This window comes from Triturus cristatus, chromosome 3_1, assembly GCF_964204655.1.
Source record: "Triturus cristatus chromosome 3_1, aTriCri1.1, whole genome shotgun sequence".
Lineage (NCBI taxonomy): Eukaryota > Metazoa > Chordata > Amphibia > Caudata > Salamandridae > Triturus > Triturus cristatus.
Window position 1 is genome coordinate 257,043,903 of NC_140583.1, and position 22,758 is coordinate 257,066,660.

Genomic DNA, 22,758 nt, shown 5'->3' on the forward strand with positions numbered 1-22,758 from the left:
TTTGGAAAAGCTCACAATCATTACTTGAATCTTGCATCAAGGAACTGAATAACAAAAATTCACGGATTCAATTGACACGCAACATCAGTGTTGAGTCTTTACCTTTTTTGGATGTATTGATCACCAAAAAGAGTAATTCTTTGATGACCACTGTTTATTCCAAACTGACAGACCGGAATAATCTTTTGATGATTCCAGTTTTCATCCACCTTCATTGTTACATAATTTGCCCTTTTCGCACGCTTTACGTACCAAAAGAATTACATCAGATTCTAGTTGGATAAGGCACTGTCTGAGCAGTGTACCAAATTCAAATTATGTGGTTATCCGGACCACGTGTTAGATTCTTCAGTGGTTAAGACCAATCAAATTGAACGCAGTGAATTGCTCTCTCCCAAACTTGAAACAAAAAAAACACAGAATCGACAAATTTTTGTTTCGAAATATTCCACAAATTCGGTTAACATCAGAAAAATCATTAAACTCAGATGGGAATTACTCCAACAAGAATCTGAGTTTAATGGTTTATTTGCTGAACCACCTCTTTTTGCTTACACATGCAGCAGGAACATCAAAGATTTGTTGAAAAGAACTCATGTAGTTAATCTAGCACCATTTTCTGGAATGCGTAAATGTCATAATTGTGTTAACTGCCATAATGTGATTATTGGCAACGTCATCAACCACCCACATTCAGGTAAACCCATCTCGCTTAAATATAACGGAGACTGCAACAGTGTAAATGTTGTTTACACTATTAAATGTCCCTGTGGATTGTTGTACGTTGGCAAAACTTCACGGAAAATTAAGATTCGTATTTCCGAACATAAAAGCTCTATCCGTACTAAAAGTCTGAAGTCTTATTTAGTATCACACTGGTTACAACATCAGCACACCATCGCTCAATTGAAATTTATGATCTTAGAAATTATTCCAGTACAATCAGCTATAGACACCCCCAAGTTATTAGCCCAAAGGGAAGTGTGGTGGACCAAATATCTGCATACTCTAGTACCTGCGGGGCTTAATGACAAATTGGAAATGTTGTGTTTTCTATAAAGTATCGAGTCTGTAAGTACGGTCTTCTTCACACAATTATCAGCTACCTTTCTTTTGGTTTGTTTCATGTTGTCTTGTTTCTCATTTCACTTCAGGTTTTTCTATATTATTTATCAATTTTGAATCTTGACTCAGTTTGTCACATTTTCACTTGTATTCAATTAACATCACTTTTGGTTTGCCTTTATCACCATTTTGCCCTTTACCTTGTTTTGAGATCAGGCTTCTGATTTCTCAAGGAGGATTGGTGCTATGAGTTTGTTGCTTCCGGTTCTTAGCTTCACTTTCCATATCCATGGTGTGAGTTATTGACACAATATATTTTTTCTAGATTCATTTGCTTAGTTGCCTATCACTATTCACATTGTTTACCGTTAGGGACGTACACTTGTTTGCTCACTACCGCGACTCATTATGAGTGCCTCACAGCATTCATTACGTTTTTTTCATCATACGGCACTCAGCGGGTATTTTTCCAGAAGATTTTTAGATGATCACAGTCAGATTATGATAGGACTTGACCAGTTATCACTATTACGGCTTGTTCCGTATTGATTTATATATATTTTTTGTACACTCACTATTTTATTCCGTTCGCATATGGCATGCGTTTGTTTTAGTCCTCTTTTCTTGTTGAGTTTCAGTATAGTTATGGTGATGTCAGACGCTTCTCAGCGTCGTTTTTAAACACGTTAGCGGCTTTTTGCGGCTTTTCTATCCTTTCACCCGCGCGAACTCCGTGCCATGTTGAGTCGTTGCTCATAAAGAATATAGGTAAGGTGGCAACAATGTATCAGTTGCAACAGCTCACCATGATAACACCGTGTTTTTATTTGACGGTTCAATGACAGGCGGGTCGTTTTTTCTGTTTTCCTTTAGGTTTCCGTTTTTGCCAATCATTTTTGGCAGGTTGTGTTCCTGACCTACCCTTTTCTGCTGACTTTCTTCGATATATCAGTGAGTCTCCTGGTTTTCAACTGATCACTGGATATCAGCATCGATTTTTTCGGGGTAATATAGCCTGATTTCGACTTCCCATTGTGTTTTTTTTCATGTAGCTCATGCTTTATGGAATGGCAATGTCGTGAGTTTTATGTTTTCGTGTTTCAGCACACCAGTTGCAGTCCTTGTTAATTGCATAGTATTAAGAGGAGTTCGCATGTACGTTCACTCGAGTGAGTATCCAACACGTACAATTGTCTAATATGTCTGTGGTTATTCAGGCGACAGCATCTGAGCACCATTTTTTCGTTTTATTTTGAATTAGAGTGGACAGACACTTCTGCGATTAGCATCAATACATGAGAGTTTCGCGTTTTTAATTAAGGGCTGTTTATTCAGCACCATTTTTCCCTGTTTCTTTCCTTCACATTATTTGTGTGCTCACTAAGGGTGTGGTCATCACCGGTCTTTTCTCCTCCTTTTCCCTTTTCACAAGCTATTTGATTTTAGACACAACTTTCAGTCTCTGTTTTCACATTTCCCCTAGTTGTTGATAATTGTCTGGACTTGCACACGTACAGGTGTGTTTTTATTACTCTGGCGTTGTTCGATGTATCTTTGTTTTACCTTGTTTTGTCTATATACATTTTATGTTTCAAAATGAAGTGTATATCTTCTTCTTTTTTCAATTTTTTCAACATAGGCCCCTGAAGAAGGGATTCTGGGTAATCCCGAAATGCATTGGGCATGGATCATAGCAACGTCAATCTCTTCTGTAATACAACTGTTATGTTGATGCTTTCCTTCAAATTAACTGAGATTTATTACTGATATGTTCTCTGAAGGACTTTAGTATCATTTCTGTTCAACAACAAATTCCATTGTATTTCATTTGGATTGTTCACAGCTCAACAATTAAAGGAGCATTATTTGTGTTAAATCATAATATATGATGCTGAATGTTTTTCTCCTCTGATGACAGTTTGCTCTGTTTAATGTATAGTATTTATGAGTTTTCATTTTCTACTACAGCTGTGCATCTGGTATTCAGGTGTTGTTTCACCTGCTTTTCAGTATTGTGTTTAAGGTTGGCTACCTTTTCTGGTTTGTACGCACTGATTGTTTTATATTGGTAGTGAATTTTGTTAACACTTATTTACATAGGAGTCTTTTTGTGTATTTCATACGTTGTGCGCTGACTTACTTTGAATTTTACATGTATCACAGAACAGCCATAAGGAAGTATTTCTGAAAGCTGCAGAGGGGCTCAGCTCATGCTTGGGCACTCTCACATAAAACCAAGCACTCTGCCTTCAGGATTGTCAAGGCCTGCCATAGGAATGACTTATAGGTTTATATGTGTCTGTATAGGGTAGTGATATAGGTAGCCTATACCACAGTAAGGGGTGCAAGCACCCCCTTACCCAGGCTGCAGTAGCAGACCTGTGGTGTTATTTTGGAGTGCTTCCCAGGGGTGGCATAATATATGCGGCAGCCCCTGGTAGGCCTCTGAGGTACCTATGCCCTAGGTACATAGTATACCATATACTAGGGGCTTATAAGGCACTCCAGAATCCAATTAGATATGTACCTAATGTACATGGAAACCATTTTAGAGAGGAAGCAGCTAGGCTGTGGTCCTGATTAGCAGGGCCACAGCCAGACTAAGGTCGAAAAACAGTGAAACACCAGAAAAAAGTGGGGGTGCCCATGTGAAGCAGATCCTACTCTCCTACACCATGGCCTGGGTCAGATGTGCTTATGGGTATGGTAGCCTGGAAGTGTTTCCATTGGCAGTGGGCTGCGCTGTGTGTGGGCCAAGATTTTGGGCTGAATGTTTGGAGGAAGGAGTACAGTGGTAAAGATGATCAGAAGGCCAGGTGGATTAAGGACAGGATGTTGGGCTTTCCATCTCCCTTCTCATACCTTCCATGTTAGGACAATACCATTTTCCTGTGATAGTGGTATGGATGGCATTTCACAAAAATGTCGGGGGTAGAAAAGTGAGATTATATGGCCTTAAATTCTTTGGCATCACAGGAAGTGACATCACCACTGACACTGAATTTCAGACACCACTGCGAGAGCACTATTCTGCACAGCAACACAACACAAAAACAGCGTAAGGCACATGGTAATTGACATCTGTTTCAATCAAAAACTCCCACACTGTATATTATACTACCCATCCACTAATGTGTTTCAGCTCCTCATCAGGGGGTGTATTACACATATGGTGCATTTTCCTCGTTTGCGCCGGGTGCACCTTCCTAAAGGTGTGCCCTGCGCAAACACGGAAAATGCGCTGTATTAGAATGAATGCAGTGCCACCAGGGCAGCCACGAACCTGTGCTGCTATGGGGGCAGCACATTAAAGACTTAGAGGATTTGTAGCAGCTGCTCCATGTTTCACTGTGTGAACCCGCTTGCACTTTTAAGAGGGGAGAGAGATCCCCTTGCAGGCGGATGCAGTGAGTGACTGCACGTACCTGCAAGGAGACGTCTGGGGAGTCCATAGAACCCTCTTCGCCCCTTCAGTGGGCTGCCATCAGCAGGGCGCACTGACACTGTGCCACCTTTTTTGTAGCGCACTGTCAGTCTGCCTCCTGAGAGCTTCTTTCCCTTTGGGCCCGCGTCTATAACACCGCGCTGGTACAAAGGCAAAGAGATTCCCTCATTTGCATGGTGCCATGCCTAAATGCAAATGAGGTAACGCCTTCTGATGACATAGCTATATGTGCGCCAGAGCTATCTGTATTACACAAGGGACCACACAATTGTCTGTGGCCCCTTCTGTAATACCAAAGTGCCTAAGGGCGGGCAAAGTGGGCACAAAAAGTGTTTGCGTCCCTAGGGTACATTGTATAATCGGCCTCGGAAATACAAAGCGCTACGTAATTGCAATTACAATAAAATATTGCTTAACCTATATTAAAATTACAAAATCAGAGAAATAACCCTACTACAGAATTTGCACACATGGTAATGCTTAATTTACCTTTTCTTGCCACATAATTTTGTCAACCTTATTGAATAATTTGATTTTCGATTGCCACATAAAGTCAATGACCTCGCACTGAAGGCATTAAAACCTCACGCATGAGCAATTGAAAATAAGTGAACATCACAAATAAGCACAGTGAGTGCTTGACAATTATGTAGTGCTCAAGGAGGCAACATAATTGAATACTACAGTATATAAAAAAGAAAGCACTAACTGTGAATGTCTTCAATGCTGGAACAATTTGCAGGTTGAAAAAATTATCTTTTCTGAACCTTTTGACAGCACAGTTCACAAGCTCACATTGGACAGCTAGATTCCAGCAAAACTGGAAATCCAGGAAAGCCTGATTAAGATTCACGTCTTTCTAATTTATACCTTTTCTACTAAAGACAAGAGGAGAAAAGCAAAAAAATCCATAGTCTGCGGGGCAAACATACACAGTGCTTTGGGAGCTTCGTGCTTGTAATGCCTTGAAAGGTGTATTGCTGGCTGAAAAATTGAGACAGTTACTAGTTTCAACTGCTTCCTATCCCACAGCCAGCAGCAGCCTGGAGCAGCTGCCTATGGGGAATATTCTCAAGAACGTGTGATAACTACTACAAAAGTAGCCTAACGTAACTCTTCACATCGCAGTCCATCGCGGGAAATTAACTCTGTGTCAACGTGGTATTCCCAAGCCGGCGGCACCATGCGATAGTCCCACTACAAAGCGTCAAAACAAGGCGTTAAAATCAACACGATGCCGCAAAAATGCAAAACACCAACGCGAAAAAAGGGGCGATTATGCCAATCGCGATACAAAAATCAGCGAAAACCACCCACAGGCCTGCAATCCCCACGCGACATGCGGGAAAATGCACTACAAAAGATGAAAAAAACACACATACAAAAGCCAAACAACAGTGAAGCACAATGGAGTCAGTGGGAGAAAGTGCAGAGGACAACTAGAACCCCACAAGCACCCCAGAGGACCAGCCTGGGACTTCGGGGTCAGGGAAGGGCAAGGAGAAGAAGAGTAGGAAGAAAAGGTTCAGTCCGCAGGAAAACAGAATCCTGATAACGGAGGTGATAGAACACCATCAACTACTGTTCGTCACCTCCACTGTGTCACTGGCAACTAAAATTGGAATATGGCAGACCATCGTGGACAAGGTGAATGCAGTCGGAGTGCTGAAGAGGACAATGGACGAGGTCAAGAGGCGCTGGAATGATGTCAATCGCAAAACCAAGCAGAAAATCACAAACAACCGGTAGGCAGCAATGCAGACTGGAGGTGGGAGTCCAGCGCCACAGGAGGAGCTGGACAAGATGGAGGAAATGGTGTCCACAGTCATCAGTGGGGAGATGGTGGCAGGAGTTGGGGGACCGGACACTGCTCAACAGGACTGGACACAACAGCAACAAGGTGAGTAATGACCAGGGACTGGGGGGAAGGGGAAAGATGGGCACAATGGCACTCATCCACAAGTAAGCATAGTACATCTTCAGACAGACCATGCCCCAGACCCCAAACTCCCACCAAGATTACAATGCACACAAGAATGCAACATCTCAACACTGTAGAAGCAAAGAAGTCAAAGGCACACCGCATGTAAGGGATCGGGGCAGCCAAATCAGAGCTGCCGGGGCAACTCCCCCAAAGAGCGGCACACACATCACATGCAGAGCACATTAACATTGACAACGATGTGGCACAAACCGCAACACGTCCACAACAGAACAGGGGACACAACTGGTCCCGCTTGTGTGCACTGGCCAATCACATATGGCATCGCAGGGAAATGTGAGTTGACAATGTACAAGTACAAATACACATCCGTGAAGTTGTTGAAATATCCACTGTCCCACATCACATAGGCATCTCCCCACAAACAGTAACAATCTACACTGTCATTCAGTCAGCATGTAAACATGTACAATGTGTCAACATACATGTGAACACAATGTTAAACTGCATCTCCCCTTCACATTGCAGAGGGAAATTCAACACCTCCTGCAGAGCAGTCCCAACCTCTCTTCTCTGATGATGAAGAGGACAACCAGACCTCAACTCTGACGCCCTCCAACAGCTTGTGAACAGCCTGCGCAGCCCACTTCCAGGAGCAGGGCAGCCCAGCTGGTAAGAGGAGTACCCACCCCCTGCACAGTACACACAGCAGGCAGCAACCACCACCACGGCTGCCTCCCAGGACCCCCACGACGAACACATGGCCTTCCAACTCCGTGTGTTGGGGTGCCAGGAGAAGCTAGCCGATTGCATGCCGGGTGGCGCCGACACTAGAATGGGGATACACGCATTCGTTACTTCCTTGTCCAGGCCAGAATGGAAGCACGCCCACAGCCCAGGGGTCATTGTTCACACCCTTACGCTGGACTGGTATACGCCTGGCCAGCCCACTCCAATCACGCTCACAGGGGGGGGGGGGACAATGCTACATGTCCCAGGTCTTCCCTGTAGGGATCTGGTGCTCACAGGTCTAGTTGTCTGCATGCCACAGCCACTCCCTCATGGCTGGTTCACACCCACACCACACCCATTCGGCTCCGGCGTCACAGGACATGTGGCCCAGCCAATAAAAAGGGCCTTGTGCACGTGCTAGATGCCATTTCCACTCTCCAAATTGGTGTCTCCGTGTGGGAATCCGTTATGCATGAGGGCTAGGGCCCTGCCACATCACATTGCCCAGTGCTGGTGGTGACATGATGGGGTCCGCACCACGGGACTCGATCATAAAGGGTCCATGGCTAGCGGTGCACAGACTTTCTGGTACCGGATGTGCTGCAGCAGGCACAGGCACACCGTCATGGGACGGTGTCTTTTGGTGCACTGAGATAGGGGCACCTTCAGTACTGAGCGGGTGTGCAGCCTGCGATGATGCGCTCTCCGGGCAGTCTGGAATGGTGGCATTGGTATGAGTAAGTCAAAAACAGAAAATGCGCACTCTGTTTTTGACTTTCTTGTTATCACCCTTCCCTGAGCGACACAGAAAGCGCACCACCATACACATGGATGAATCTGAAGATATTCCTGAACAAAGAGCACAAACCTTAATGTACACCAATGAAGAAACGCATTTACGCACTGTTTGAGGACACCACCGGATCCAGTCACAGCACTACATCTGTTCAATATAATATCAGACAACTGTTATACACGTCGAAACGAGCTATCAATCAAAAACTTCACGCCAGTACCCTAATAAGGTACCACAAGGTACACAGGATTCCAAGAGGGTTAAGAATAGCTCTCAAATCTACCCTTTGCAAAAATAATCCACGGTTCACAGAGAAATGGGAAGCAATCCTCAATAAATGTTCACTAGATCTGATCCTATTGATAGTTGAAGAGTTATCTAAATTACTTGAAGATCTTCATAAAGAAATCGATGAACTTCGTGAAGAAATCTCCAGTAAAATTTCTGACATCGACTGGAATGCCACACTCGCAGATCTTAATAAACAACTAGACGATTACACTAAGGAAATCAATGACCGCAAAACAAGGAAGTTTAAACGCGACAGCGTTGACTACAAATTAGGAGAAGTATACACATGGGCGGAAGCCTATGCTTACAAGAGACAGCAACGTCAACAAACAGGACAAGGATCAGACACAGATGCAACATCTTCGGACGACTCATCCACCAGAGATAAGACATCTAGGATTCCCCAAACTTCACAATCTAATCTCAGACCAACAGACACTAGAGATCTACAACAAGTAGCCAGTGCAGGTCCTACAACTAGTGGTGAAGGCCAATCTCATTTTTTAGGGGCAAGCACAAGACCACTCGGAGATCCAGGCGGAAAAATACCGACAAAATCAGTGGCAAAGAGCACACACAGCCAGAAAATCTTGTAATCAATATCTCTTCTTTCCATCTCACAAGACTCCAAATTTTGACACTCCAAAAAGGAACCTCCTTTGTTCCCACTTACCATTCGAATCAACTGGAGACTGAAATTAGTCTTTTCAAATTTATGCGTTCTCTCAGACTTAAGCACTATTTTTGTAACATCCTAAACATCCAAGACATGCCACGGAACAATACCCTAATGGGACTTCGTAACAAGAGTACCTTCACAGCACCCATGAGTCATAAAGTACTGGATGCCTTTGAGACCATTGTCAAAAAAGATCTAAACAAAATTGGTTATCACAACACAAAGATTCATAAGAACATAACCAACAAAGAAGAACATGCTTTAAAAGAACTAGCTAACAAACAAGAAGTTACCATACGTCAAGCTGACAAAGGAGGGGCGTTAGTAATCATGGACACAGCTTTTTACATGGAAAATGTCAACGAACATGTCAAAGATCTACAGACGTACATGCCCGTACCATCGGATCCCACCAACGAATTTCTTGATGTATTGAAAGCCATTGTAAACACAGCCTTGGAACAGGGAGCTATCAATGAGGAAGACAAAAAATACCTGATTAAAACTCATCCATCCATACCTTACATTTATATGCTCCCCAAAATGCCGAAAAATGCAACCAAACCACCGTTTAGGCCCATAGTGTCTACTGTGAATTCATTGCATGAACCCGTTGGAAAATACCTCGATAAACACCTCCAAGCTTCAGTTCAATCTATGACTACCTACATCAAGGATACTACTGACTTTCTTAACATTCTAGAGTCCGTTCGTGATCTGATAACCATGGATACCATTTTATGTACCATTGACGTAAAATCACTTTATACTTCCATACCACATGACAAAGGCATTGAGGCAATTGAATCATTCTTAATGACCACGGACAAACCGGAGAATCTGAAAGTATTCATTATGGAACTCATGCACTTCACCCTTTATCACAGCTACTTTGAATGGGCAGGATCTTTCTACATTCAATGCTCGGGTACTTCCATGGGCAATTGTGCCGCCCCAACCTACGCGAACCTCTACATGTATCGCTTCGAATTGGACAACATTCTATCTAAACAAAATTGGACCAGACACCTTGTTCTTTACAAAAGGTATATTGATGACATTTTCATATTATGGAATGGATCTATCAACCAACTTGAATCCTTAATTGAATCCCTCAATACAGTAGACCAACGTATTCAATTCACCCATTGTATTAACAAAGAATCTATACAATTCCTGGATACATACATCACTATCAATCAAGGATACCTTACCACTCAGGTGTACACTAAACCCACTGATCGAAACAGTTTTCTTCATTATCACAGTTTCCACCAACCATCACTCAAGCAACATTTACCTTACTCGCAACTCTTGAGATTAAAAAGAATTTCAAGCACCAATGACCTTTTTGAATCAAATAAAAGTACCTGCATCTCTAAATTTGAACAACGCAAGTATCCCACAAAAGTTCTGGACAACGCTATTCTAAAATCAGATAAATCTACTCGACAGATGCTACTGTCACCTAAATCTCCTAAAACATCAGATCAAAGAATGACATTTGTATCTAAAAACTCAACACAAAGTTTTAACATAAAAAAAACCATTCTCAGATACTGGCCCATGCTAAGTTCTGAAGTAGATTTCAACAACATCTTTGAAGTACCACCCAGGTTTGCTTACCAAAGATCACGGAATTTGAAACAAATAATATCTAAAGCGGACTAGTCAATCACAAGCAATTTCAAAGGTACTTTACCTTGTCTAAATTGTGGTAATTGCAATTCTATTATCAAGGGTACCACCATTCAACATCCGTTACAAGGACACTCTACCAAATTAAGAGTCACAGCTACATGTAACAGTCAGAATCTCATTTACATGTTGAAATGTCCATGTGGACTGGTGTATGTGGGCAAGACGGAGAGAAAGATTCGTATAAGAATTAACGAACACAAAAGTAATATCCGGACACAACAGGCCAAATCTCCCATCGCCACCCATTTTCATCAGTACCAACACAACATCTGTCAACTCCAGTTTCTGGTTCTCGAACTAATCCCCCATCTCAGGGGACGAGACAATTGTCAACATCTACTGCAAAGAGAAATATTTTGGATTCACAAACTCAACTCTACGTACCCAAAAGGTCTTAATGATCGTTACGACCTAGGCTGTTTTCTATAATCAGGTCCTTTTTCACACATGGATATACTGTTCCCTACTTGGACTCCTCAACACCTTTGGTCCGTTGTAAACTTTATATTAATTGTTTACCCTATAACATTTGTTTATAACATGTTCTTTTGCTAGAAATATTGCTCGTTGTTGAATTGCAACCATGGCAATCTCATTTTTGATCTTGCCATTACTCCAGTTGTACTTGGATTTTAGTTTATGCCATTTTCTACTTTCCCTTTGAATCACCGTTATTACCTGTCCACTCTACCATGGTAATGTCATTTTAATTTGCATGCTCACGCATCCACGTTACTCTTGACCTTATTACACTTTGGAATTACTAGTCTCTTTTCTATGTAACCCACCTTAAGTGGCTTTATACCACATTATCATGACCTTTCACACCTCTTAGTGTACGTTCTCCCGGCCACATTAGGGCCAGCTATATTTTTTTCTCGCAATTCACCTGTGGGATCATTTGACATATAATATTCGAATTTTCTTTCTCTTAACTTTTTTTGACGATACACTCATGTTTTATTTACGACTTTACTCTTTTCACTTCACCGTTTAATTCTTTAGGAACTACTAGTCTTTCTTCTATGTAGTTCCTACTAACGGCTCTACTTAATCACGTGGGTTCACATTACATGATCATGATCGCTTACACCGCCCGGAGTACACTGTAACGGTTCTCCCGGTTCCTTGAGGGTCCGTTAACGTTCATCCCAATCCGTAAATCTGCTTTTGCACTTCTTGATAACCGTTTAAAACTGCACATCTTTTTTAAGTTTGGTGTTACATTCTTTTGTGACTTGTTTCACACTCGTAGCAACTGTTTTTAACATCACCAAGACAGTTAAAACTGCCGTCATACATTTCATGTTCTAGATTTTCACTTCACGTGGTGATTATTTGAGACTACACAATCGTTTCCCCCTTTAAAGCTCACGCTATATATACTAGTCACACTTTCCTTTTTCTGTCACTCGTAATCGGCACTGTGTTAAAGCTGAAACACACGTCTTTATCTCTTCTCACGATTTTTGTTTACCATAAGATTAGGAAACAGGATATACATAGATTTGACACCCATGTTGGACGGATTACTCACGGTTCGATCAGTATAGATTGATAGAATCATCACCTTTTTTACCCCAAGACTTAACGGGCACTTTCTATTTCATTTCAACCGATCTCACCCTGAGACTGATTCCTACGCTTGTCCTTTCAGAGCGTCGCCCCTGAAGAAGGGCTTAACAAGCCCGAAATGCATTGGGCACTCGGATTAATGATATGATAAATGGGCATCTGGATGAATGTTACCATGAATATTATTCTACGAAATAACACTGAAGAAAGTGTTCAATAAATTTTCATCGACGTTTAAAATCAACTTGAGTCTTCAGTTTAATTTACAAAAAGAGACGTCATCTCTAAGACTGAGTGCATTGCGAATTACATTTTCCTATTCAGGAACGTGCTAACTATTGGGCATTGGTATGAGCCCTGCTGGACCGCAGTGTAGGTCTAAGCCAGCGGGCAGTGCGGGCCCACCACCACCTGGCGTTGCCTCGAGGTTCACAGAGTTAGTGAACAGGTGTGCAGCCTGCGATGAGGCCCGGTGCACTGAAATGTTCTCTGCCATTGCGAAATCAAGACCCAGAATCAGGTCTGTGACCTGGTGGCCCGCGGTGCGTGGCTGCATGATGTAGAGGGTGCCATGGTCGTGGGCCCCGGGCTTGTTGCTCTCCATTGGCACGTGGTGGGCCCTCTTGGAGACACGCCGGTGGTGAAAGGTGAGCAGTGAGGCCTGGTCACGCAGGGGCAGGCAGGCTCCGCTGGGCGGCGGAAGGGGCTGGGGTGCAGCGGCCTGTAAGCGCAGGGGGGGACAAGCGAAGTTGGTGTGTGCTACTGTATGGACTCTGCCTGTTATGTCTCTAGCAACCGTTCCGCTTTCTCTCTGTCGCTCTCCCTCTCTATCCTTTGATGGGCGCATGTCACACCTTCTTACCTGTCTTTCTGTCTTGCAGGCTGTGACTTACGAAACTCCCGGCGAAGACCTGCCATGTCTCTTCATGATTGTTTTTTTTGTGTCATCTGTAATAAATATTTTTTTGGGGTTATATGATGTGGATGTGTGTTTCCATTTTTGTGGCCACACCTGTATGTTAGGTGTTGTGGTTGTGCAACTTCAGGCGATTTCGTGGAGTTTATGTGCATACTCTTTGTTGGAAGGGAGGGGGGTGGGTGGCGGTGGGTGTTGTTGCCCTATTGGGGCTCCGGGCTGCATGTTCAGTTGCTGTGGGGCATCTGGTGTTCTTCGTGTTTGGCTATGGGCTGTGCTCCCTTGGCTGCTGCCCGTTGTCGTCCGACCTTGCACCAGGTCAGAGCAGGTGTTAGTTTCCTGCTGCTAACGCGCCTTATCGCCTGTTTTGTGTTCTTATCGCAGGTCAGGCTAGTCGTTGTGAATGTTGCGGAGTGGTGTTGTTGCGGCTTTTTGCTCGGGAACTCCTACTCTGCATCTCATTAGCGATAGTTGCCAGGGTCATCCGTGGCGATGTTTTTTGTGGATGCTATCGCTGGAAAACTGGTGGTATCGGCTGTTTTCACCAGCTTGTGAATGGGACAGTAATTTTATTACGAGTTTGGTTGCGCTAAAGTGCCAATAACCAGGGGCATAACACAGGCCCCCGCAGCCCCCGTATTGCGGAGGGCCCGAGCTCCAGGGGGCCCTCTCAGCGCACAGTACATTAATTTACAGCGGGATCCACACTCCATTCTGGGACTTAATTTAAAAGTTATGCTCCAGTCCAGTCTCCTCAAATAAATGAAAGGCTGCGTGGTGCGCCGTGCGCAGCGCACGCACAGCTTTGTGGTCTTCGACCTCAGGGTGGGGGCGGAGCAGGGCTGGACTGGAATGTTCATTTGCAGTGTAAGCTGCACGTGAGGTGGCAGACCGGTGGGTCCTGGGCACTGGGGCAGTGAGACCATCCTTTTTAGGTCGGTAAATTAAGCACCATTAAAGTGGACGATAATAACACCTGAACAATTCCACCGCCTAAAAATGGCAGACGCATATTATGAAGCACTCCACTGTAAGTATTCCTGTATTATAGTCTAAATGCTTATAAGGTCCCAAAGGCGAGACCTATTGGCTATGCCAATGCTTGTTAATTGTGTATGCTTGCTGGCTGTTTTAGTATTAAAGCTGCAGTACTGGCAGGGAGCCCCGGCCTGGGTCTTGCAGCGGGTCCAGAGGAGGACACTGGTGGGCAGTACCGGTGTGCGAAATCTGCTGTTTGCTTTCACGAAATTACATGCAATTTCAGTAAAATTACGTGAATTATGCATAATTAAGCAAACAAAATATCTATTATTTCACACCATATTTTAGCCCTCCATGCATCCTTGTGGCATGACGATGCATTTAAACTAGGCAACGTGAACAACAGCCATGTGTGTTATGTTGTTGGTGTGATGAATTGTGCATTCCACTGTAAATGTTTACTGCAAATGAGTATGACGTCAGACGGTGTAAATACATTACACAATGATGTGGTGCCTTGGCAGACTAGGCCAGTAGGGGGCCGGGCTCTTAGCCCCCCCAGGGGAGTGCCTGGCTGCTCGTACACTGGGCAGAGCTGACCCATCCGAAACTGCCGGACAGGGTTCGCAGGGCAGCATCCTTTAACTGAAAGCCTCACCAGGGAGGCAAGCGGTGGAGAGGGGGAACTCCTGGGGCGTCACTCTGTCTGGTGGGATTTCCCCACTCATTGCCCTTCACCGGGAGGTGCAGGAGGCCGGGCAGGAAATCCCCCTGCGCCCCCCTGCACCCCGGCCTGCTCCGTTTCTGGCGGGGGGGGGGGGGGGGAGGTAGGGGCAGGCGATTGTGGGCCAGCACTACGTGCATCTGGAGCGTGAGGTTTCGTGTTAAATTAATTCTTCTGTTGGTCCCCGGGCAGGATGCTGTTAATAGCTTTAGATTTCACCGAGGCTGTCACCGGTACCTGCCCAGAGGTCTCAGAGACCAGAGGCCTCTGAAGGGACCCAGGAGACCTCTCACCGGAAGGCACCGCCACGTCTCACAACCCACAGGACTGCCTCGGACACAGCGGCCTCTCACAGACACTGTCCTCTCACAGGACCCAAGGGCCTATCAAAGACACTGTCCTCTCACAGGACCCAGGGCATCTCACAGACACGTACGCTCACAGGCATCAGGACATCTCACAGACACTGCCTCGGACACAGCGGCCTCTCACAGACACTGTCCTCTCACAGGACCCAAGGGCCTATCAAAGACACTGTCCTCTCACAGGACCCAGGGCATCTCACAGACACCGTACGCTCACAGGCATCAGGACATCTCACAGACACTGCCTCGGACACAGCGGCCTCTCACAGACACTGTCCTCTCACAGGACCCAAGGGCCTATCAAAGACACTGTCCTCTCACAGGACCCAAGGCATCTCACAGACACCGTACGCTCACAGGCATCAGGACATCTCACAGACACTGTCCTCTTACAGGCCTCAGGACATCTCACAGAGACTGCCCTCTCACAGGACCCGGGGCATCTCACAGACACTGTCCTCTCTCAAGGCCCAGGGCATCTCATAGGCACCGTCCTCTCTCAGGCCTCAGGACATCTCACAGACACTGTCCTCTCACAGACCCGAGAGCATCTCATTGACACTGTCCTCTTCAAGCCTCAGGACATATCACAGACAATGAGCTCTCATGCCTCAGGGCACCTCACAGACGCCGTCCTCTCTCAAGTCCTGGGGCATCTCACAGATGCTGTCCTCTCTCAAGCCTCAGGATATCTCACAGACACCATCCTCTCTCAAGCCCCGGGGCATCTCACAGAAGCTGTCCTCTCTCAAGCCCTGGGGCATCTCACAGACGCTGTCCTCTCTCAAGCCCTGGGGTATCTAAAAGATGCCGTCCTCTCTCAATCGCCGGGGCATCTCACAGACGCCGTCCTCTCTCGAGCCCCGGGGCATCTCACAGACGCTGTCCTCTCTCAAGCCCCAGGGCATCTCACAGACGCTATCCTCTCTCAGACCCCGTGGGCATCTCACAGACACTGTCCTCTCTCAAGCCCCAGGGAATCTCACAGATGCTATTCTCTTTCAAGCCCCGGGCATCTCACAGACACTGTCCTCTCTCAAGCCCCAGGGCATCTCACAGATATCGTACTCTCACAAGACCCAGGATATCTCGCAACACCGAGTCTGCTCCCACAACTGGAGACCTCTGACAGAGCCTAGGGCCTCTCTCAACAAGCAATGAGGGCCTTTCACAGACACAGCATCCTCTCACAGGCACAAAGGCCTCTTGCAGGCACGGCATCCTCTCACAGGCCTCTGGGCATCTCACAGCGGACACCTGGGGTCCACTTCTACATGGCCCAGGGAGAGGGATGCTGAGGTGACTTGAAGCGTTGGGTTTTCCTACTGGGGCAGTCGCAGTCGAGGGGGCCTGTATGCAGAAGCTGCAGGTGGCATTGGGGAGACCGCGAGGGGTGAAACCACGATGGACTCAAGCTCTGGAGGGCCTTGTTGACAGATTTGGCACGGGCCTAGCTTCAAAAACTTAACAATAAAAATGTTTCTGACGCTAGGCCCTGCTGGCACACAGCGTGTATATTGCTCAGAGGTGCATGGCACTGGCAGGGCCTAGCTTCAGAAACATTTCTATCTACATGTTTTTATATGACATCCCTTTATCAATGTAATAACTGCACTTTCACAATAGCTTTATTAACCTTCTTGCTTCTCTAATTTGCTTGAAAATGCACCATTTACCCACGCTTCTTTCAAAATTTTCTTGGGGGGAGGACACCCCCCAAACCCTGCATAAAGTGTTCGAGCTCGCTTGCCGTGGTACACTGCAACAGATGTTTACACCCCACCACTTTCAAATGTCACCAGCCACCACTGCCAGCGATTCATTTTGTTACGCCTGACCCGTTTCGTGTTAAGCGCTATTCAGGTCTTTCCACCCACGCATATTTCTCCCTCTTATCGAAGTTCAAATGTTGGCATGTATGCTTTTGGTCCCCGGGCAGGATTATGTTAATAGCTTTCGATTTCACCTAGGCTGTCACCGGTACCTGCCGTGAGGTCTCAGAGACCAGAGGCTTCTGAAGGGACCCGGGAGACCTCTCACCGGAAGGTACCACTACCTCTCACAACCCACAGGACTGCCTCGGACACAGCGGCCTCTCACAGACACTGTCCTCTCACAGGACCCAAGGGCCTATCAAAGACACTGTCCTCTCACAGGACCCAGGGCATCTCACAGACACCGGACGCTCACAGGCTTCAGGACATCTCACAGACACTGTCCTGTTACAGGCCTCAGGACATCTCACAGAGACTGCCCTCTCACAGGACCTGGGGCATCTCACAGACACTGTCCTCTCTCAAGGCCCAGGGCATCTCATAGGCACCGTCCTCTCTCAGGCATCAGGACATCTCACAGACACTGTCCTCTCACAGACCCGAGAGCATCTCATAGACCCTGTCCTCTCTCAAGCCCCAGGACATCTCACAAACACTGTCCTCTTCAAGACTCAGGACATATCACAGACAATGCGCTCTCTCATGCCTCAGGGCATCTCACAGACGCCGTCCACTCTCAAGTCCCGGGGCATCTCACAGACGCTGTCCTCTCTCAAGCCTCAGGACATCTCACAGACACCATCCTCTCTCAAGCCCCGGGGCATTTCACAGACGCTGTCCTCTCTCAAGCCCTGGGGCATCTCACAGACACTGTCCTCTCTCAAGCCCCGGGGTATCTAAAAGATGCCGTCCTCTCTCAATCTCCGGGGCATCTCGCAGACGCTGTCCTCTCTCAAGCCCCAGGGCATCTCACAGACGCTATCCTCACTCAGACCCTGTGGGCATCTCACAGACACTGTCCTCTCTCAAGCCCCAGGGCATCTCACAGATGCTATCCTCTTTCAAACCCCAGGCATCTCACAGACACTGTCCTCTCTCAAGCCCCAGGGCATCTCACAGACATAGTACTCTCACAGGCCCCAGGATATCTCACAACACCGAGTCTGCTCCCACAACTGGAGACCTCTGACAGAGCCAAGGACCTCTCACAACAAGCAATGAGGGCCTTTCACAGACACAGCATCCTCTCACAGGCACAAAGGCCTCTTGCAGGTACAGCATCCTCTTACAGGCCTCTGGGCATCTCACAGAGGACACCTGGGCTCCACTTCTACATGGCCCGGGGAAGAGGGATGCTGAGGTGATTTGAAGCATTGGGATTTCCTACTGGGGCAGTTGCAGTCGAGGGGGCTTGAATGCAGAAGCTGCAGGTGGCATTGGGAAGACCGCGAGGGATGAAACCACGATGGACTCATGCTCTGGAGGGCCTTGTTGACAGATTTGGGCAGCAACGGGTGCAGTGGTTGTTTCAGGTGTTGGGGTTTGGTGGTTCCAGATGCCTCCGAGTCCTTGCTTCGGAGTTTCTGCAGCGCGCAGGAGAACAGGTCCGCTGTTCATAGGAGGTCTTGGGTCTTCATCAAAGATAGGCAATCCTCCCAGGTTTCTGGAGTCAACAGCTGTAGGATGAGTCGACTTTGGTGCAGTTTTCACCAAGAGATGCAGACAGGCCGGAAGGGTTGGTACCAGGTCAGCTGCTCCTTCTCTTCTCTCTCATGGGCGTAACACAGGCCCCCGCACCCCTGCAGCCCCCGCAGTGCGGGGGTCCCTGCGTTCCAAGGGGTTCCCACAGCACAGCACTTTGGCTGGAGACCACCTGATAGAGTGTGGAGGGGGCCCCCCTGAAAGGAACGTAATTATCGTTACGTCACTGCCGATAACTCCGGGTTAGCTTCTTGAGAATATGCCACTTTTTATTTTTTTACATTAACAAAAAAGAAATGAAGCGATACCAAGTATATATTTTTTATTTATGGTTTTTGCTCCCACCGAGTGTAACTCGCCTTTCACTGGTGCTGGCGTAGCGACCTCTGAGGCCAAGGGGTCACAAGAGAAGTGCCAGGGGTAGCAAAGGATAAGTTGTGTCCCCAGTGACCCTCAAATGGCGTCCAAGGATGGAGGTTGTGGTCAGGGTTATATTAATTCCTAACCAAGTTGGTCACATTACCAGATTGTGTTGACAGAGCTCCCCTCTCCAAGATGGTGTCCAACCACTTCCCTGTGAAGTCATTTAATGTGGTATTCATATATATGAGAGTTTGGATCTGAGAAGGATGCAGTGCCATGTCCACCTTAAATACCTTTTATGCTTTTTATGCTTCACTTTTGCTCCTTTTTTCGGCATTCTTCTTTCCTGTTGGGCTATGCCAGATTCTCCCTGTACCCTGTAATAGGACAGGATTCTTGCCTAACTTATAATCTCCAAGAATCCTCTCAGGTCGCCAGGATCTTTTTATCTGCTAAATAGTGTAGAGGGGAGGAAATTCAATTCTCAGTACAAAATTAACCGAATCAAATCTCAGTTCCAAAGGCCCACTGACTCCGAATCTAACATTTTAAAGATTTTATTACAACCAAGAATAACTGCACATACCAGCACCTCAATACAAGGTGAAGAAAATAGATAGGCACTAATACATTTGAAAGTCTACGCAAGAGTCTCATTCGACTCAAAATAAGAAGAAGAATCAATTCTAAAAGCATCAACAATGCAATAGTTAGTCCAATCTCTACATTATAAATCATTTGCCTAAAGGGAAAACAGTTAGTCTATCCCTACTCTATCTCTAAGTTGACATCCCTACTTAGCTTTTCCCTCCCAGGCAAGAGAATAAAAAGGTGTCAGAAGTGAAGACTTCCTTAGAAGTACATTCACTTAGTCAGAGCTTGTTCTAAGATGCTCCTTCTAGCTTCCCATCCAAACTTCAACTGCTCCACCCTCGGGGCACTGTCCCTAATACAAAATCCGAAAAACGTAGAACACGCCCTTCGGCACACCTCTTCAGCCAGGTCTTGCTCCAGTACTTTTCCAGCGAAACTTGTACTTCATCCAACGACGGTTAGCTTGATCTTGGGTCCCAGGCACCATCTCTGCTGAAAGTATCATCCGTAAATTCCAATGTACTTCCCTGTTGGCTTCTCGTACCCTCCTAACTCCTAAAACAAAGACCTAGTCTCTCTAACGAGCTAAATGTCCTTGCACCTGTAACAGAAACATGGGAACAAAAAACTTTTCACTTCTCTAAGATTTTCCATTCTCCTGAAACCCAAATCCTTTACCAAGGGAAATCATTTTTCGGCCTACAACATTTAGCTAACATAAGAAATGAACAGGCATTTCTCTTTAAACGTATATGCGATCAGGCCTTTACACTGTTAAACACACTCCTAAGCCACACTGTAAGCATTAGTTCATTACTCCTTTATACGTGAGTAAACAGACTACACGTGCAACTTTAATATGGTGCACATCTAAACTGATACATTGCATTACATGAAAAACAAGCACGATGCAATAATCTATGACATTACTCTTCATGAAAAGCATGGTTATATTTCTAATCACACCTATGTTAAACAATTCTAGTGATACAATTTCTATGTCACACCTAAACTACTTCGATTAATATGTGGGTACGACTAACAGTGAATATGATGCACCCCTACAACTTTCAGAATAACGTGGCGCTCTATCAGTTCCCCCCTTTGATGACAAATATCATCACACCATCACACATTTAATTCCCTTGGAGAAAGAACCGACCTAAACAGTACTTGTCACCATCCTCCTCCGTCGGAATCTCTCCATATTCTTAATATTCTGATTTTGACTGTCCTGCAGTCTGGCCATTCACATTTCACTCGCTCTGAGAGCTCTTCCAATTCTGTTTCCTCTGTACCACTTATAAGCTCTGATGAATCCCTACCAGCAAACCACACAAACTACAACAATAGTGAGCGGTTTTAACACAAACCCAAGGAACCCTTTCCCCAAATTCGCAAACCAACTTCCCACACGACCAAATCCCTTACCATTCTTTTCCCACAAAACCTCTTTGGTCAAATTCTCAATCTCTTGATGAATCGTGGTAATGTTGTCTATATATCTTACAACTTTCAGAATAACGTGGCGCTCTATCACCTATCTCTGGGTAGTGTTAGTGCCTTGCATCTCAACCTTTGTGAAGCACTTCATCTTTAATCAAGAACAACTCATATTGCCAAAGAGCACTTGTTGGGGTTTTCCTCCTAATTCTTCAGGAGACACGTGACAGCCGCCATCTGCCTTTCTTATCTCATTAAGCCTTGTTTTACAGTTACGAGCCGTCATGGCTCATTAAGTGCTTTCGCACGCAGCGCACGCGCACACACCTCCACCCGCCTCTCTCTCCCGTTGCAGCCCCCATCTATGCATTCCGCGCGGCCAATGCTTGTTTTTCTAGTCCACAAGTTAGGCAATTATAGGCATGTTTGATTGTCGATCACCACTGCAAGCGACCAAAAAAAGAAGAATTCTGTCTACGTCACATTCTGACAGAAAATGCTATCCACCCCTACGTGTATGTCACTAAGTGTCCGTGCCTCTCAGTAACCGTGTCACAGTCCATGCCGCTCAGTGTTCGTGTCTCCCCATGTCAGGGTGTTCATACATTCCCTTGAGTCTCGCTGTCTCTCCCTTTCCCGGTGTCTGTGGCTTTTCTGTGTCTGCCTCCTCCACTCTCCCATTACTAGGTTCGTGTTTTCACTTGCCAGTGTCTCCATGCTTGTGTCAATGTCTTCACTATCCGTGGAACTTGAGGGGCGTTTTGTGCAGGCGCCCCTGAAGTTGGGAGAAATGGGAGCGTCACGTCAATGTAGTGAGGGGACCGTCAATACTCGGAGACGCACACACCCAGTGACACACATATCGATGCAGTCACTACCACCAACATACAAACGTACACATTATAACAGTATACCCACTCTCACCCACATTGTACAAAAATACAAAATTATAGACGGCCACTAACGCATCACACTATTTCAAAGAATCTGGATCAGAATGCACATGCACAGGCAGTCTGGCACACAGGGCCTTCATGAGAGATGCACTTTTATAAGGAAAGTGAATGCACAAGGCCACACAATCACGATAAGTACAAACAGGCACGCGGTTACGTCAAACACAGAGCACCCCTAATAAACTCAGTAACAAACAACGAAAAGCATACATTTGGAAATGTGTACACACACACACTACTCACTAGGTTACGTAATACTACACACAAAACAACACAAAGCAAAATATTAAAATTGCACATTATTGAACAGAATATCACACACAGACACAATTAGTACACCACACACAAACATATACTTTATCACTACCACGCGTACCTAATACCCACCCTACTGCGCAAAGATGCTTTTGTCTTTACACACACACACGCACACAAATAATATGATCTTTATCTCTCACACACACAGCCAGTCACACACAGCATTCTAGATACACGTGATTCCGAGCATAAGTGTGTGGATACGCTTTAAACAGCAAAACGTGCCAGTGTTTACAGACACCATCACATTGCTTTCAAAGCCACACACCTCCGTGATCACATTTATTCCTCAGGCAGCACACTCTTCGTATGTGCGCCCTCGCACATGGTCTCACTGACACAATATCAATTAGCGGTCGTTATTTGGTGATTATGCTGAAGCGGGCGCACGCTGGG

General features: G+C 45.8%; 1 long non-coding RNA gene across 2 annotated transcripts in view; it reads left to right on the forward strand.

The window, feature by feature from the left end:
- Positions 1 to 1,721: 1,721 nt before the first annotated feature.
- Positions 1,722 to 22,758, forward strand: part of LOC146860056 (uncharacterized) — a 134,575-nt gene continuing 113,538 nt past the window's right edge. For both annotated transcript variants that reach the window (XR_014979084.1, XR_014979088.1), the window contains exons 1-2: positions 1,722 to 1,833; positions 1,939 to 2,070. This is a non-coding gene — a long non-coding RNA (uncharacterized LOC146860056). The remainder of the gene's footprint in view (positions 1,834 to 1,938; positions 2,071 to 22,758) is intronic.